The sequence below is a fragment of the Hirundo rustica genome, chromosome 7 (genome assembly GCF_015227805.2).
Source record: "Hirundo rustica isolate bHirRus1 chromosome 7, bHirRus1.pri.v3, whole genome shotgun sequence".
Taxonomy (NCBI): domain Eukaryota; kingdom Metazoa; phylum Chordata; class Aves; order Passeriformes; family Hirundinidae; genus Hirundo; species Hirundo rustica.
The window spans coordinates 32632509-32648480 of record NC_053456.1 but is presented as its reverse complement, the minus strand read 5'-3'; the positions used below and the strand labels follow the sequence as shown (position 1 = coordinate 32648480).

Genomic DNA, 15972 nt, shown 5'->3' with positions numbered 1-15972 from the left:
AGTGTTGTTCACCCTCTGTCTCCAAGCACTTAGTCCAAGTTAAGGTTCATGAAGGAGGTGAGCAGTAAGAAGGGTAAGCCATAATAAAAGTGTTAAAATATTTTATTATCGGGGACCAAAGTCATGATTATCATACTAGGAATGCAAATTATAGTTTTTCTTCAGTTTCATTTGTTCTTGTTTTATTAACACATTAATAATTTAGTATTTGTTAAAGATTATTTTTGAGCTGGTACTTTATCTCATATAACCCTGATGGGGGGGCAAACAAAACTGGAAGTAACTTTCAGTTAGCTAATATATATCTAATAACTTTTAAGACTGTTAAGCAAAACAAGAATAAGATTATTATAAGTGTGTTTAAATTATAACAAAATGAAATAATAAAAAACCATTAAAACGAAAGAAACGAGGCCAATAATTTGCCTGTGTACCATAGCTGGTAATTGGAGCAAATACAATTCTTTTTGCTAACAAAGAAAATTCTTAAGGGCCATGTGGCTACATAGAAATAATGAGCTGTTTTTATTAGTTCATCTTAGGGCTGGTTACCTTCAGCTGTACCTCCAATTTTGACATGTGTATGGGTCTGTGCTGATACAGATACACTCCTCTTAACCATCCATGTAGGAAACCCACGTATCCGTCTGTGTTTGTGGTTATTTTCCTCTTTGTCTCCTCTATTAGATGCAATCACTCTATTTGTATGTGCAATTGAAGTGCTTACAAAGGAGCCATCTGATTTTGCCCTGGAGTTGTAATCCTGTTCCATATTTTGCTGTTTTAAATGTTCTTCTCCGACAACATCTAGATCTTGGCTTCTGTCTTCTAATACAATATACAGTATATTTTTCACATTTATGCCTCTGCACCTTCCACTCTTTATGAAACCAAAGCAGTGAAAAATGGACAGAATAAAGAATTGTGATTTTCTTTTTTTATTTTTTTTTGCTTGAGTTAGTATTAAAAAATAAAAACACCCCAAACCTAATTTGGCAAGATACTTACAATTAATATCTTTCTTATGATGGGTGGATTACAGCAGTCTTAAAAAACTTTAGAACTGCTTCATCTGAGATGACTTCCTCTAAATTAGCTCTAGGTATTTAATGCTTTATTTATATTAGACAAAATAGTGTGTTTGGGGGAGAGGGAATGTGAAGGGGAGAGCCCAAATTCCAGATTTTTTACAACAAGTGTTTGTTGAAATGCTCAGAGCTATCTTCTCACAGCTCCAAGAGGGGTACGTGACTGGGGAAGAGAATCCTGAAGAGAGGAAGATCAGAGATTTCTATATCAAACAAAGGAAGAAATTGTATTAAGATCTTAACTTCAAAAAGCTTTCCAGGGCAGCAAGTCAGTCTTTGTAGTGGAAGGAAAAGGGACAAGCAAGAGAGGCAGGAGAGAAGGGTAGGTTGAGAGTCCCAGCTCCCCTCAGAGGCAGTGGGGCTTCTGTGACCAAGCCATTGAACAAAAGAATTCCTCATAAGAGACAGAAGAGATTTCTAACTTAGTCATCAAGAAGATAAGGCTTGACTCTGAGCAGCTCTTGGGTTTCATTTCAGGCTTATGAAATATTTATAAGGCAACTTTGGTGTCTTCATTTTCCCAGAGTATGAAAGAATAGAAGATGATGATGTCTCAAGTCTACTCCTGTAACCTTAATACCTGTACTAAGTCTCAGCACAGCTTTGCAGAGAGGGTCTGCAGAGTGCACTGGCACTGACGGTGTGCAGTGCAGGGAAAGATTAAATGACCTGTGCATGGGCATCATCTCTTTACCTTGTCCTCAGTGAATTTTCTTGAGAGCATCTACATTGACATTTGAATAATTCTCTTGAGGCCCGAGAACTTTGGCTGGCTCTTAGAAGTAGCCACAGTGTAGAAACTAATTGTCTATGATTTAATGGTGAAATTTGGAATTCTATTAACCTGAGAATATTTTCATGTTCTTATAATTATTTTCATATCATATCTTTCTGTCTGAACTGTTCAGGACTAAGCAATTAAGCGAGCTGTACTAACATTGACTTTTTATCTTGTCTGACTTGTGCATTCTCCCTTTTTTTTTTTTTTTTAAGAAAGATATTCCTTTTTACTGTAGGGCCTAGCTCTGGAAATCCATTTCCTTTCTAGGGCTATCTTTATGTCTAATCCCTATCATAGGTCCACCTGTTTCTTGACTCTTTTTCCTTGCCCATGGACAAAGGTTTAATGGAATAGGCGCTTAAATGAGAGACTTTACACTAGAATTTCTTAGTGTGTCAAGAGGTTGTACACAGATTTGTGGAGCTAGTTCAGGTGAGTCGTGGGGAATACCTAAGAGCAAGCTGTTAGCCAGAAATGTAATTGAGGATCCAGGAAAGCTCTACTCTGTTGTCTAAAGAAAAGACTAAACTACATGGGGAAAAGTGTGGTGATGTCCACAGGGCAATCAACAATCAGATCTTTGCCCACTGTCTGGAAACCATGTCCATGCCTCGAAGCCTTTTCCACAGCATTACCCTGGTAGCTCCATACAGGTGATTAATTTAAATAAATATAAACTGTTAAAATGCGTCATTTCATTCAGAACCAGTGTGAAGTGTCAGCACAACCAACTCACTGGGATTCTGAGCTCTGTGTGTGGATGGTGAGACAGACAGCAAAGGAAAATGTGGTCCGTTGGCAAGACAGCAGCAACTGTTAATTAATTTGGGAAACAAAAGAAAAAAAAAACCCACCCAACTCTTAAGCAGTTTGGGCTTGAGCTAAAATTGTACAGGAAGATTAAAATCAGTAATTGTCACGGGTGTTAATTAGAACTGGGACCACACATGTAAAATATGGCTCACACAATATGCTGAAGAAGTCAGGTTTGAATCAGGTTACAGAGAAAAATTACTTTGCTGTAGCCTCTCTTTGTATATTAAATAAGTTTTTCCCCTGTGCAGCCTATGAAGTCTTTAGGGAACAGAGCTTATTAGAACTTAAGTGATAGCCGATACATTTGCCTGCATCCTCTCAAAGTTTGAACTCCCATATGTCAGCTCCAAAGCTGCAAACTCAGCCACAGTATTAAAGATCTGGGAGGCCTAAGGCACTGATCCAGTGTGAATGGAAATTCCTTGGTTTTCTCAATGTTATTTTAAAATTTCTGACACATCAAATGGCGTTATAAAGACATTTAGAGGGTTTAGCTCAGCTTCCTAAATCCTTTGGTGGGTCATAAATATTTAAAGTTGATTATTTAAAAGAAGGGAGATAAAGGAGGATATTTACCTGTGAGCTAATTTAAATAAAAATATTAATATGCCTCTGTATAGAATTTCCTTTCTTTAAAATCTCAACTATCGACTGCTAACTTGCAAAAATAAGTTTGTTCTTCTGGAAACTTAGCGAAAGATGGATATAAACCTGAAAGTCTTAATATACTGTCAGTTCAACATAAAACCTTTTATACACTCCAGTCACATGGATTTTAGTTCTAATAAATGTTTGCACAGAAAGTTCACTTATGATAATCTTCCCTGGAGAGTAGTATTGGATTGCAAAACTGTTGCAGGTTGCCATTCAACTTTTTTTACTCAAAGACTTTTTGAGTTTTACGGTTCTTGCAATTCTTAAAAAGAGTCTCCACCTGCTCAGACACCTTCATACTATTAATGTGCCTTGCTTTGGCATAGAAAAGTCTAAGGGTCGAGGAGGTCACAATAGTGCAGACCCAGGTGTGGTTTTTTTTTTTTTTTTTTTTTTTTTTTTTTTTTTTTTTTTTTTTTTTTTCCTAGAACTGATGGTATTTGGAAGGGCTTTTGGGCTAAGGAAAGGGGTTAATTGCAGGACCAGCTTTGCTGCTGTGATTGCTGAAGCTTTACGGAAGTAAACTTCCACTAAATGCCAAGTTTTTTCAGAAGTGTACTTTTTTTCCCCCCCTCTGCTAATCTGGGGCAAGTCTAGGTTACATCAAAAAATTCCTTGAATATGACATTATTGTACAGGAAAGTAATATTAGTAAGTCAGTGCAACTGCATCTGTTAGGAGAGGGACTGTGGTCCAGAGGAAAGCAGGCTGCGCTCCCGGATTCACATGGCCTCTTCCTCTGCAGACAGAGCTTCTGTCCCATGGAATCCCACTGGGTGTTTCACCATGCTTTGCAGGGATATGTATATCCTTACTAGGAAGAGGCAGGGATGATGAGTTTGGAGCTCAACATTGCTTCTGATCCTGAAACGCTTTAACTGAAAGATTCTTCATTGTGAAGTAAAAGCCTCTACTCGCCTTTTTTGAGCAAATGGATGAAATAGCTCTAAGATTAACCGCTCCAGGATGCACTGACCTTCGTGGCAGGCATAAACCTTTGTAATTACTTTTGCTAGGGCTTCCTATTTGTGTTAGGAGCTTTAGTCACTCTAGTCAAAGTTTGTCCATCTTGGGCCAGAGATGTGAAGCAAAAAAGTTCTGCTAATGAGAAGAAAATAGATTCCTATTAAGTGCCAACATTAAATTAAGTTCCTACTCTTCCTGTTGGCAGCATGGAGCCAGGCAGAAGGCAGAACCATATGTGCTTCTCTTAAGTGCTGATATGCTAAAGTGTTGTTAGCCCGATTTAAGAATTCTCCTTTAACTGTTAATAAGTGTGTTCTGGGACACTGAGTTATGGCCCAGAAAATCACCACGCTTGTTTCCAGTATTTGAAAATGTGGTTTGGTGCTAGAATGGGGGAAAAAAAAAATAAAAATTGACTGTTAGATTTGTTTGTATACATGCTGACACACGTGGAGCTATTAAACATAAATTTAAATACAGTACATGAGAATGGGAAGCTGGACAGTGCTTTGTGCACAATAGGAATTAGAAGCTGCGTAGAATAGAAGTACGGACCAAAGGCTTCTTGTCGCTGGTGGGTTTGGTGGAATCTCAAGCATCCCTTGCACCGCCCAGCCCTCTCCCCAGGTCCCCAGCTCCCTGAGCACAAGCAGTACTTCCAGTGCAGATGAATTCTGGCCAGCTTCAAAGTCTACATTCAATTAATACACGGCTTTCTCTGTACCCCTTCGGGAAGAGGTCAGCCATTCCTTTAGCTTTACCAAGCTCAGTCTATTTCATTTTCATTAGCCACTTCCTGGTAAACAGTTAGTGAAACCGACAGTCATGAGGGACAAATATCAATAAGAGTATTTTAGAAAAAAAAAAAAATCTATTTTCTAATTTTTACAGTCCCTGCTGTGGGAACAAATAATTCTGAACTTCAAGGAAAAGCAAACACAGGACAAGAGACTGGAAAAAAAGATCAAACCAACTAAAATATAGTGGCCAAAACACGGAAGGTAGGTTGGAAAGCAGAACTGCACCACAAAAATTAGGATTGACTTCTTCAGATTTGTTTCCTTTTAAAAGGTAGGTAAGAAATTTGGAGTACGGAACCATGAGTTCCTCCTCAAAACTGAAGTACAATCTGTTCTGCACATCTGTGAATGCAGATGGTCACTGTTCTTGATAATTTAGCACAAAAACTAACGCAGTTCCTTTGACTGAGGTAAAAACCACGTATGTAACTTGTGTTATTCATGTAGTAGTCCTGTGTACATCTTTAGTTAATAGCCATGACTATTTTCACAACAACAGGTCCTGTGTACGTTTACCGCAGTAAACCAATTGGTTTTTATAATAAAAGACAGGCTGAATCTGAAATGGCTTTATTGTTAGTAGGAAATGACACCACTTCCCCACATTTTTTTGCCACGATTTTAGGTCAATTTTTTGTGTTAATTTATATAATGTACATGCTTTCTAAAAGAAGTGGAAAATGTATTATAGGCTATTATTACGTTTATTGTGTTTTAGATTTGTTTTCATGCCCTGCTTTTCTCACTTAAAATAACAAAGGAGAAATATCTGTAGGATGGGGGAAACCACACAACACCATACTATTGGTGCCTGCAGTTATCTGGGAGAAACAAGCATGAGAAGTTAGTACTCGATAACTTGTAATAAAATGCACAGAAATATTATTAAAGGAAATCTTGGAAGAGGAAATAGTGTTGGGCTGAACGTTAAACGAAAGACTGTATTAATACCCAGGTAGTACTTATAACTGAAGTTACATAGCTTATTTGTTGATCTGGTCCCTTTTGCCAGTGTATCAAAGTTACAGAACTGAAGTGTGTGTGTATATATATATATATATATATATATATATATTAAGGAGAGTGAGCCCCAAGCTCTTTATTAGCACCAGCAAATTATAGCATCATCCTCTTTCAGTGTTTACAGTATTTTGTATCCTGTGTTTTGCCTCTTCTTTCAGTGTTAAGAAATGCAATTTGTCTTTTATTCCTCACCAAGTGGTGAAAAATGTTTAGAAAATGAATGAAGGTGGTGGTCATAGAATTAAGCCATTAAATGCAATTTTTCAGACAGTTTTCTGTTTGCTGCCAGTGCATAACTTCTTTAGAATATGTTTACAGAAAATTGAGGAAAACCACAAACTTGCCTTGAATTGGATGTTCTGGAGCAGTGTCATCCTAATACAGAAGCTTGCTCCCTTTTACAGTGGTCGTAGCTAGTTTTCATTGTGTGCTATTATTTGCTTTTGTTGCCATGAATTGGAAATAACATCAAGAAATCAAGGGGGCTCTGCTTGTGTAGAGCTGGAAAGCAACTGGAAATCAGAATCTGTCCAGGTTGCAAGAAGCTTTTTTCTTCTTCTTCCTTATACCCTGTGATTTTCACAACACAGCAGCGTTTTCAGTCTCTTTTTCTAAGTCTAAGGATAGTTTTTATTATGACTTAGCACTAATGTGAACATGCATCTGTCTGTAGAAGGAGCTGTACTTCTGACTTGTCAGGCAACGTGTGATTGCATTTAGGGATAAATACTTATTTTGGCCTGAATGGTTTCAACAAATCTACCTCCTAACCTTCTCACTTTGAAACTCTTACACATTTCTGAGCCCTGCAATAATACTGCTATGTCAACAAGGGGAACAGGGCTCTCTAGGTAGATAACAAGTGAAATATCCCTTCACTGCCCATATAACCACAGGTTCACCTTAATTTACCCTTGAAAACAAATCATCTGCTCTGTCAAATGCTGATTTAATTACTTTTCAGTGAGTAGAGTCCAAAATTCCTCTGAAACAATACTGTGCCAGTGCAAGTTTTTAGTGTTTTAATTTGAATTGCTAAAATTGATATTTAAAATGAGACTTTATTGTGATTCTATTCTGGTACTGGGAGCAGAGAAAAAAGCAACCATCAGAAATGAAAAGCTAAATATCAAATACAGTATTGTTCAGCGTGCAATTGAAGGCTTTTTCTGGAAAAAGCAAATAAATTAAGATTAAATTGTGCATGCTGATACCCAAATATCTGCCCTTTTGCCTATGTGGCTATGAGTGTCTGAAATGGAATTGTTTCTTGAAGGGTATAACCAGTCCAGGCTGGTTATGGACTTTGTTAAGGTGCACTCTGTTCTTAGCTGAAGTAAGTAGTTTGGGGATTTTTTTTACTTCTTTTTTTTTTTATTATTATTATTATTATTATTTTTTAATAAGAAAGGAAGTTGCTGATTTGTTTGAATGAAGGTATTTTGCTTTCAGTATAATTGCTTCATGAAAGACGAAGAGCTAAATATATACACTACACACTTTAGATAGCCTATGTTGTTTGCCTAGCAGATTTGTATTGTAATAAAAGTAACATCTCCCAGGAAGCGTTTTGAAATCTTCAAGAGTAGGAAGGTGGTAAGAAAAATCTTTCCAAGAGCTTGTGTGCACCATCTCTGCCTTGGCTCTCTGTTATGATGGTAGCCAAGGCATTACTGAAGTTGAATTAGTCCAGTCCTTTCTTTGTAACTTTGACCCTTTTTGAACAAACACATTTCTGGCCTTTATTTATCTTATTTGGCATTCATTTAGGAGTGTTCATTGGGAATACATGGGAAATGTACTCTAAAGCACTCAGGAGGGTTGTAGGAAAGTTTCTTGTTGCAGAGTTATACCACTTGTCACAATTTTAGGATCAAAGTTGGATTAATGAGGATAAAAGATAGCACAGAATTGTTTTCTCTTAATGGAGGGAGGTGATTCTACCCCTCTGCTCAAGTGAGAGAGAAACCCTGCTTCCAGTGCTGCATCCAGCTTTGGGACCTCAGCACAGAAGAGACATGGAGCGAGTCCAGAGGAGACACCAAATGTTGACCAGAGGGATTGGTCAGGCAGGAAAATAGAAGGCTTTGGGATGACCTAAAGTGCAGTTTTCCAGTTGTGGGAGAAGGGAATACAGGCAACCTTGTTCGTGATCAGTAACAGCTGCGTTAATTACACAGTACAGCGTGCCCCGATGAGTCACAGCTGTGTCCAATAAAGATAAGTGTGATAAAAGGGAGTGGGTGAGTTGGTGAGGGGAGAATCATGAAGCAGGAGGATCCTGGGGAAAGAGAACTCCTGCTGTGAGGTCAGTCTGGGTGTGCAGTCAGAGCCTGTTGTTGGAGCCTGCAGTCACAGTCTAGCTGGGTAAAAGCCTGCAGTCAGAGGCTGCAAACTGATCCCTGCAGTCAGAGTTTAGCAGGAAATAACCAGCAGTCAGAGGCTGCCAGGGAAACCTACAGCAGGAGCTTGCTGCAGCCAGGGTCAGTGAATGGTTGGAGTCAGGATGGCTGAGCTGTACAGAGGAATAAACCAGGGCCCTTTTCATGATAAACAAGGAGTCTGTCTCAGCTCATTTCTACCCTCTACAAGAGGTCTACTGAAACATACCTGAAGGGAGCCTACAAGAAAGATGGAGAGTTCTTTTACTAGAGCATGTAGTGACAGGACACAGGGGAATGGCTGCAAACTGAAAAAGGATGGGCTTAGGTTAGATATTAGGAAAAAATTCGGTGAGGGTTGTGGAATAGGTTTTCCACAGGAGCTGTGGCTGCCCCATCCCTGAAAGTGTCCAAGGATGGATGAAGTTTGGAGCAGCATGGTCTAGTGGCCGGTGTCCCTGCCCACGGCTGGCAGTTGGAATGAGATGATCCCTAAAGGTCCCTTCCAACCTCAAACACTCTGTGATTCTGTGATCAGTTGAGGGATACTGAAAACAAGCCTATGCAAACTGTTTCTCCAAATGTAGCTACATCTGAGGGTGTACCGTGACACCCAAACTCCTTTGGAACAACAGATTTTTACGTCCTCCTTTGCAGTGATGAGTCAGGGAGGTGCAAATCCAGGAACAAAGAGCAACTTGAAATAAATTCTTAAGTTATGGTCAGCTTCATTTATCCTATGAGGATCTGAATGAAAAGTATCACCCTTATCCAACTTGGCAAAACATGAAGGTAAAGCAGATAAACTGTGGGGGTTTTACTATGAAGCATGAAATTTCCCCTCTTCCACTATTATTCAAATGCTATTGCTGCTTCTTTTTCATATGCTCTAATGAGCTTGCAGCGGGTTTTAACACAGAGATTAAGCAGTTTTACTGTGCACTTTACCTGTCTGATTTTTGCATTTGATTCAGCTGAAATCTCTGGTTTAAGCAGGCTACTTTTCTCCAGCCTTTCAACTTGAAATAGGAGAAATACAAATCTGTAGGAAATGCCACACCTTAGTGGAGGTGCTAGAGAGAAGGAAGATCATATCCACATCAACAAAGCTTATGGGCCCACAGTGGTCTGGGAGAAGGCAATATGTGATTTTGGGGATGTTGCTTTCACATTAAATATGCTGAAGGGAAGATTACCCTGTAGCATCTGTGGCCAAGTCCTGTCAAGTGAGTAGAGTTTTGGGTCTTGGATTCTGCCCTTTTGCTCAATTTCATCTCCAAAGAATTCCCTTCGCGTGCTTCAAGACATGGGAAAACAAAACCAAAATTGTAGCTATCTGATCTTTAAAAAAATGACCAAAATCAGTCTTACATCTCTCACTGTCGTGTTGCAAAGACTTGGATTCTATTATCTTCCTGTGCTATTCTCATTTTTCCAGAAGTCATTGGGCAGTGCAGTGGGAATTCCAGCTGCAGCAGGACACCTGCTTTGGGAAGGATGGTCCATGTTTCATTGCAGGGTTCAGTGTGTCACTTCACTAGCAGAGCAGAAATGTTAGCACCAGGCTGATTGTCACTGTTCTGCTCTGGAAAAATCTCTCTGTTTCCAGGAGAACAGAGGAGTCTTCTGTCATAAAATGAAGCCTTAGAAACCTTTAGGCAGCCTGCCATGGTTTGTGGGAACACGCCTGGTATTTATGTGTAGGCTGGGAGTGGGGTTTTCTCCTTCCTTTGATTCTCCATGGCACCAATATGAGAGTGCTTTGATGAGGATAAATTGCTCAGGTGTTGTTTCTGGAACACTTCTAATGAAGTGTCAGAGATGATTGCAGGAGAACTCAGTGGTTTTAACATCATTACTGCATGTTTGGAGGAGACTGACATTCAGCTAAAATCAAAATTTAGGAACATCACAAAGGAACAGTTAGTACTGATTTTTGTATATGAGGGGCGTTGGTTTTGTTGGTTGCTTGATTTGATTTATAAATTACAGTCTTTCTGGATTTTGTTTTGTTGTTCACTCTTTTACTTCCACCTTCACTGCTTCTAAATTATCCTTGCTAAGTAATGGTCTTCACTCAAAACCCCTTCTAAATCTCACAGAAAATAGTGAATGCATTCAAGAAAGGCACCTTAAACTTTTAATTTAATTCTAAAATCATTACTTCATAGGATTCAGACCAGGAGGGAGATATCAGCACTGTCTTTGGCTTTTAATAGCTGACTTTAACTGACAAAAATAGGATGGTTTGTACTGCTGGTCTAGCTATTTTCACCTCTTCTGATATTGATATCAGTGTGAATAATGCTTGTGTGGGCCTCCCCTGATAATGTCTTCTTTAAAAGACAATGTAATCGTAAGATCAGGTAAAGTTAATATTCTGTGTACTAGAGAGATTCTGTCATCTGGTACCATTATGATTCTCCTGGATACTGCATTGTAATTATATAAATGAATGGAAGATGCCTGTCTTGATTGAATCTTTAATCGATTGGATGGACAGGTTGTTAATCAAGCTAGAAGAACATTAAAACCCCTGTGTGAAAGTATTTCTTGTACTCTTCTCCTTTTTTCTGTTTTATTGATGTTTCTTTTTATTAATTTTTCTAAAGACAACAGGATAGAAAAACAGACCAGGAGAAGCAGAATCTCCTCACTTACGTTGTTTCACAACAAGCCAAGTAAAAACAGAAGGAAGGAAATTGAGACTGAAAGGTCTGTCTTAAATAAAAGCACATATGATTTACAATTTACTTAATTTTCCAAATAAGTCCATTACCAGGAACAGAATATGGAGAAGAGTAATTTTTGTCTTTGCTTTCTGAAGGAGCATATGCAGGAAAAAAAGAAGATTCAGGCTTGCTAAAAGTATATGGAAATCTGCTTTACAAAAATTCCTTTTTAAGTCTATCATAGTCCAAAGTAATAATATAAATAATACAGTTAACTAGATCAAGTTCATGGCTATTAAAATCCACTCCATTAATCAAAAACCCTAGTAAACTCGAATGTCAAGCATCTGTCTTGAATTTAGTACATAACAAAGGTTTCTTTGAAGGCATGAGAAGTGGTTCCTGGATCCCAGTGGCCTGGCAGCTGGAAAATGGAAGCCCAGTGCTGTGTTGGTGTTTGGATGTATATTTGTTAATTTATGCCAGGGGAGAGGCTCCTCAGAAATAACCAATTGTGAGCCATTTGATACCAAAAGGAAAGAAAAAAGTAAATTAAAAATCTGTTTACAAGACTGTGTTCCCTGTGTCTTTTCCTTCACTATAAATGGAAGTGCTCTATAGCCTGCATTGATACGTCACTCCTCCTACCTAAAGGAGCATCTCCCTGTCTCATATCCTGAGACAAGACCTTCAGAAAGCCCATTAGTGGCTTCTTTCTAGAATCAATCTTCTGTAACAACCTTCATGCTCATTTTGTCCATTCCTTTTCCACCACCCTAATTTGGAGCCCCATTCCCAAGTTATATGTGTAGCTCTGTTCCCTGAGTGTTTCAACACTACTAATCTATCCCCAGCACTGTAAGCCCCACCACTTACTTTAGAGATGGGGATGGAATTCCTGACTTCCACTTGTCCTTTTCCTTCACCACCTTTTCTCCCAGAAGAGCCCTTGACCTGTTCTCTGGGTTGATGTTGTGGTCTGCACAAGAAATGGTTTTTAAGTGCTTTGAGGTCTGCTGTGAAGGACAGGAAATGTGAAAACCCACTGACAGGGGAGTGGAAGTCAGACTGAACACCACCTTTCCACCAGCAGCGCATCCTGTGACCTGCTAAAGCTGTAATGTTAATGTCTAAGTGGATTTTTATTAGAAATAGGTCTCCCAGATTCTAATTCCAACGTCAGAGGTTGCCAGCCATATCAATAAAAAGCCAGCAGTGTGGCCTTTATTCCCTACTGCAGCGATGGCATGTGACAAAAATAAGTATGATAATTTTATAGCTTCCTTTTTTTTTTTTTTTTTTTCCCCCCCTGCCCAAAACATAGCTGTGTTAATCTGAAAGACAGCTGATTTTTCAAGGTCAAAAGTGCCTGGCTATAAATTGATGAGCTATTATGGATGTCTGTGGTGTGGTGTTTTTTTTTTTTTTTTTTTTGGATGGTTCTGTATTAATAATGTGCTTGCAGAACAGGCCATAAAAATTCCATTTAAGGGTATTAAAACATACTGGGACATTTAATCAGATTAGAATTCCTGTCATCTGGCTGTAGTCACTGTGTTGTTCAGTCCATCATTAAAAAAGTGTGCAGGAGACCAAGACAAATGGCTGTTCCATCATTTCAGCTATCCCTGGGATGCCCTTTTTCTTTTGGGCACTTGGCTAGTGGTTGAGTGGAAATACATTGCACAATTGTGGGGGCACCGTTGGCGATCAGAGTAGTTCACCTCTCCTGCTGCAAGCAAATCTGTATAGCAGGGTAGAAGAACAGAAAATATTTCCACTGTAACAAAGCTTTTTGTAACAGGAAAACGTGCGTTTTGCAGCAAAATTGTATTAAAGTGCAGATTGCATCATCAACTTCTACAATTATTCTTTAATAAGGGTCCATTTGTTTTGCTGGGGGTGTGATGCACATGGATGCTCTTGAGCAACCTTAATATGAAAATCAACTTACAGTAGAAAATTCTGCAACTGAAAGTAGATATTTTGGGGTATGGAGAATTTTGATGGGTAGCAAAGGTGCTGATATTTCTACCAAAATTAGACCCCATGTAAGAACTGTAAGATAATACTGTATAATACAGTAGAGAAACTCCAAATTAATATGTCCCTTTTTGTATTGGAGTTAAAGCAGCTTTGAAAGTAAATGAGAACTGTGAATGAAAATTAAGCTTGGAATTGGAATTGCATTACATCATGTTTTTATATGTAGCAAATGCTTTTAAGAATGAAGATTTTCTTGATACAGGGTTCTGATTTTGAATAGCTTAGCAGATATCTTTTTTGGCAGCTTCTTTAGCATACACACAAAAAAGGTTTGGTTTTTATTCAGGAAAAACCTTGATGTAGTCCTTGCCTACATTTTTAAAGTAATGCCTTGATAAATTATGCCAATTGTTTTGTAGTGGTAGTCTTATTACTTATAAACACTTTAAGTGCAAAATATTCAGCTAAATAAACAAAATATATTTTTATTTATATTTAAATTATTTCAGTTTTGCCTGAATCTATCATAATTTAAGGTGCTTAATATTTTGCGCTTTTGTGTGATGTATATTTACAATCTTCAGAAATGTGAGATTTCTCATGCCTTCATAATTTTTATAAGAAAGAGACAGATCCTTTCATTCCTTCTGCCTGCCATTCTGGTCATGCCCGGTAGAAACTTTTAAGCTGAGCGTCACTACATGATTAAGATTTTATTAGTTTTTGTTTGTTTGTTTGTTTGTTTGTTTCTGTCTTGAAGAGAAGCCACCTGGACACTGTTTACTCAATGTAAGCTCAGTGTCAGCTTGCCTTGGAAGTGTTGCTGAGGAATAGGGGTTTGCTCCCCACTGTTGGCAGAGGCTGGCTGGCCAGAGGGTGAACAATGCTCCTGCCACTTGTGTTTGGGCGCTGCACCCTGGTGAACAGCTGGATAAGAGGGGATTCTCCAACGCTGGCTTTGGGATGATAAAAGCCTCTGAAGCTGCTCCTCCCCTGGCTGAGCTGGAGGCAGGGATGTTTTTGGAACAGCCATAGGTGGTGGAAAGCCTTTAGTGTTCTCAAGGTGAAACACATCTGTGTGCTCCTTCCCTGGGTAATTAAACAATTGCAGCAGTGCTAAGGAAGCAGGGTAAAAATCTGACTTTAGAGACCTCCTCTGCTGGTTTGAGTCCTTCTTATCATTAGATTTTTCTTGCATTAGAATTGCGGGCAGAGTTTTCTGCGAAATGTGGAGAAGGATAAGGTGTTAAATGGGATATAGGCAGTGAAGTTCAGGGACTAAATAGCAGCTTACATGGTGGGACTGTGTAAAACTAGCTGTGGCTGTTTTTCCCTGTGGTAAAACCCAGATATTTCCTATGAGATGTGCATAATATTCTCAGCAAAAGGTGTCTTAGGGAACTGTATGGAAAATGGAACCATGTATATCTTTGGTTGCAGTACCTTTTGCATGACATACCCATGCAATCCTTAGTATATGGCACAGGAGGAGAAGGAAACTCAGGAGATTATAAAAGGCTTTTTATTAAGTCATACAGTTCCAGATAACTGTCTTTTTCCTGAATGCAATCAAATCTAAGGTTATTTGGCAAGTGAGCGCTTTGGCAAAACTGTTTTACTTCTGCGTACTGGATGTGCTAATTGTGTGATGTGATGCCTTACAGAGGGGAGGAGTGTCTTGAGAGATACCTTATGGAAGATCAGGAGGAGTTTCTGCATAGCTTTAGAGAAGGTCTTTCCAATAAGTGGCCACTATAAGTAGCACGTGGGTCTTCAGAATTGTAGCGTTCTGACAAGAGGCCAGAAGAACTGCTTTGGTGGGCAAGCACTGCTCACTCTACATTTTATTGGCTTTTTAACACACTTTACAAAACAATCACAAACTGCAAGTAAGATTTCACTCTTATTTTCACTGTGTTTATCGATAATGTTGGTTAATCCTTTAGCAGCTGAACAATATAAAAACCTAAGCAGAGAATGAAATGTTTATTATCAATTTTCTTGCAATGAATTGACTTTTGTCAGGTGGAGGTGACAAAACTCTGCTGGCAGCATTTCTTTGGAGGCAACATCCCAGCCTCTCCAAGAGCAGGCTTTGCTTCCTGCCATTCCAAGAAATATTTGCAGCTTTCCTGATTTCAGTGTATGCATCTTCAAAATCTGGATGGGGACTCCTAACCCCGTGTCATTGCTCCCCCTCCACTGTGGCAAACGTTCATACCAGTTCTACCTATTTACGAAGATGTTTATCTCAGGCAAAGAGGATCTTGTTTAAAGAAAGTCTGTCCAACAAAACTTCAGTTATGGCAGCTGCCTGGTAACATCTTGCATGGGAGGCAGCATGCCAGTTAATGGTACTAATGGATATGTTTCTTGATCAATTTTTAAATTAACAATTGCAATGAGAAAAACATATTTTTAATTTATGTGCAAAAAAAAACCCACCCCAAAATGAAAGCAAGCAAACAGGATAAAACACCCTCAAACATACCCCCTTCCCCCCCAAAACCTTAAAAGATATGATTGAGGATAACCCAAAATGCTCCAGAACCACCACATTATCTGCGGATGGCTGAATAACAGTGGTGAAGCTGGTGACAGGTCTGTTTCAAGAAAAGAGAGAGAAAAAGACAGCTGTCATTTCACATGATGTTCTCAGTCTTTTGTAGAAACAATTATAAGATGCAAATTTTTATTCACTTCTTCAGCCTGCACCTTCATTTCTACTGATGCAAACGTATGCATTTGATAGTATTCTACAGCTTCTAGAAATCTATTTACTTGTGGCTGCTTTGGTTGTTTAAC

At 38.8% G+C, this 15972-nt stretch overlaps 1 long non-coding RNA gene across 2 annotated transcripts in view; it reads left to right on the top strand.

Annotated features, from left to right (window-relative positions):
• Positions 1 to 15972, top strand: part of LOC120755251 (uncharacterized) — a 115976-nt gene that overhangs the window by 92966 nt on the left and 7038 nt on the right. Inside the window, exon 3 of one of the 2 annotated variants that reach the window (XR_009208031.1) lies at positions 5197 to 5294. The exons of the other annotated variant lie outside the window; for it this stretch is intronic. This is a non-coding gene — a long non-coding RNA (uncharacterized LOC120755251). Of the gene's footprint in view, positions 1 to 5196; positions 5295 to 15972 lie in introns of those variants that run through there. 2 annotated transcript variants of the gene reach the window in all.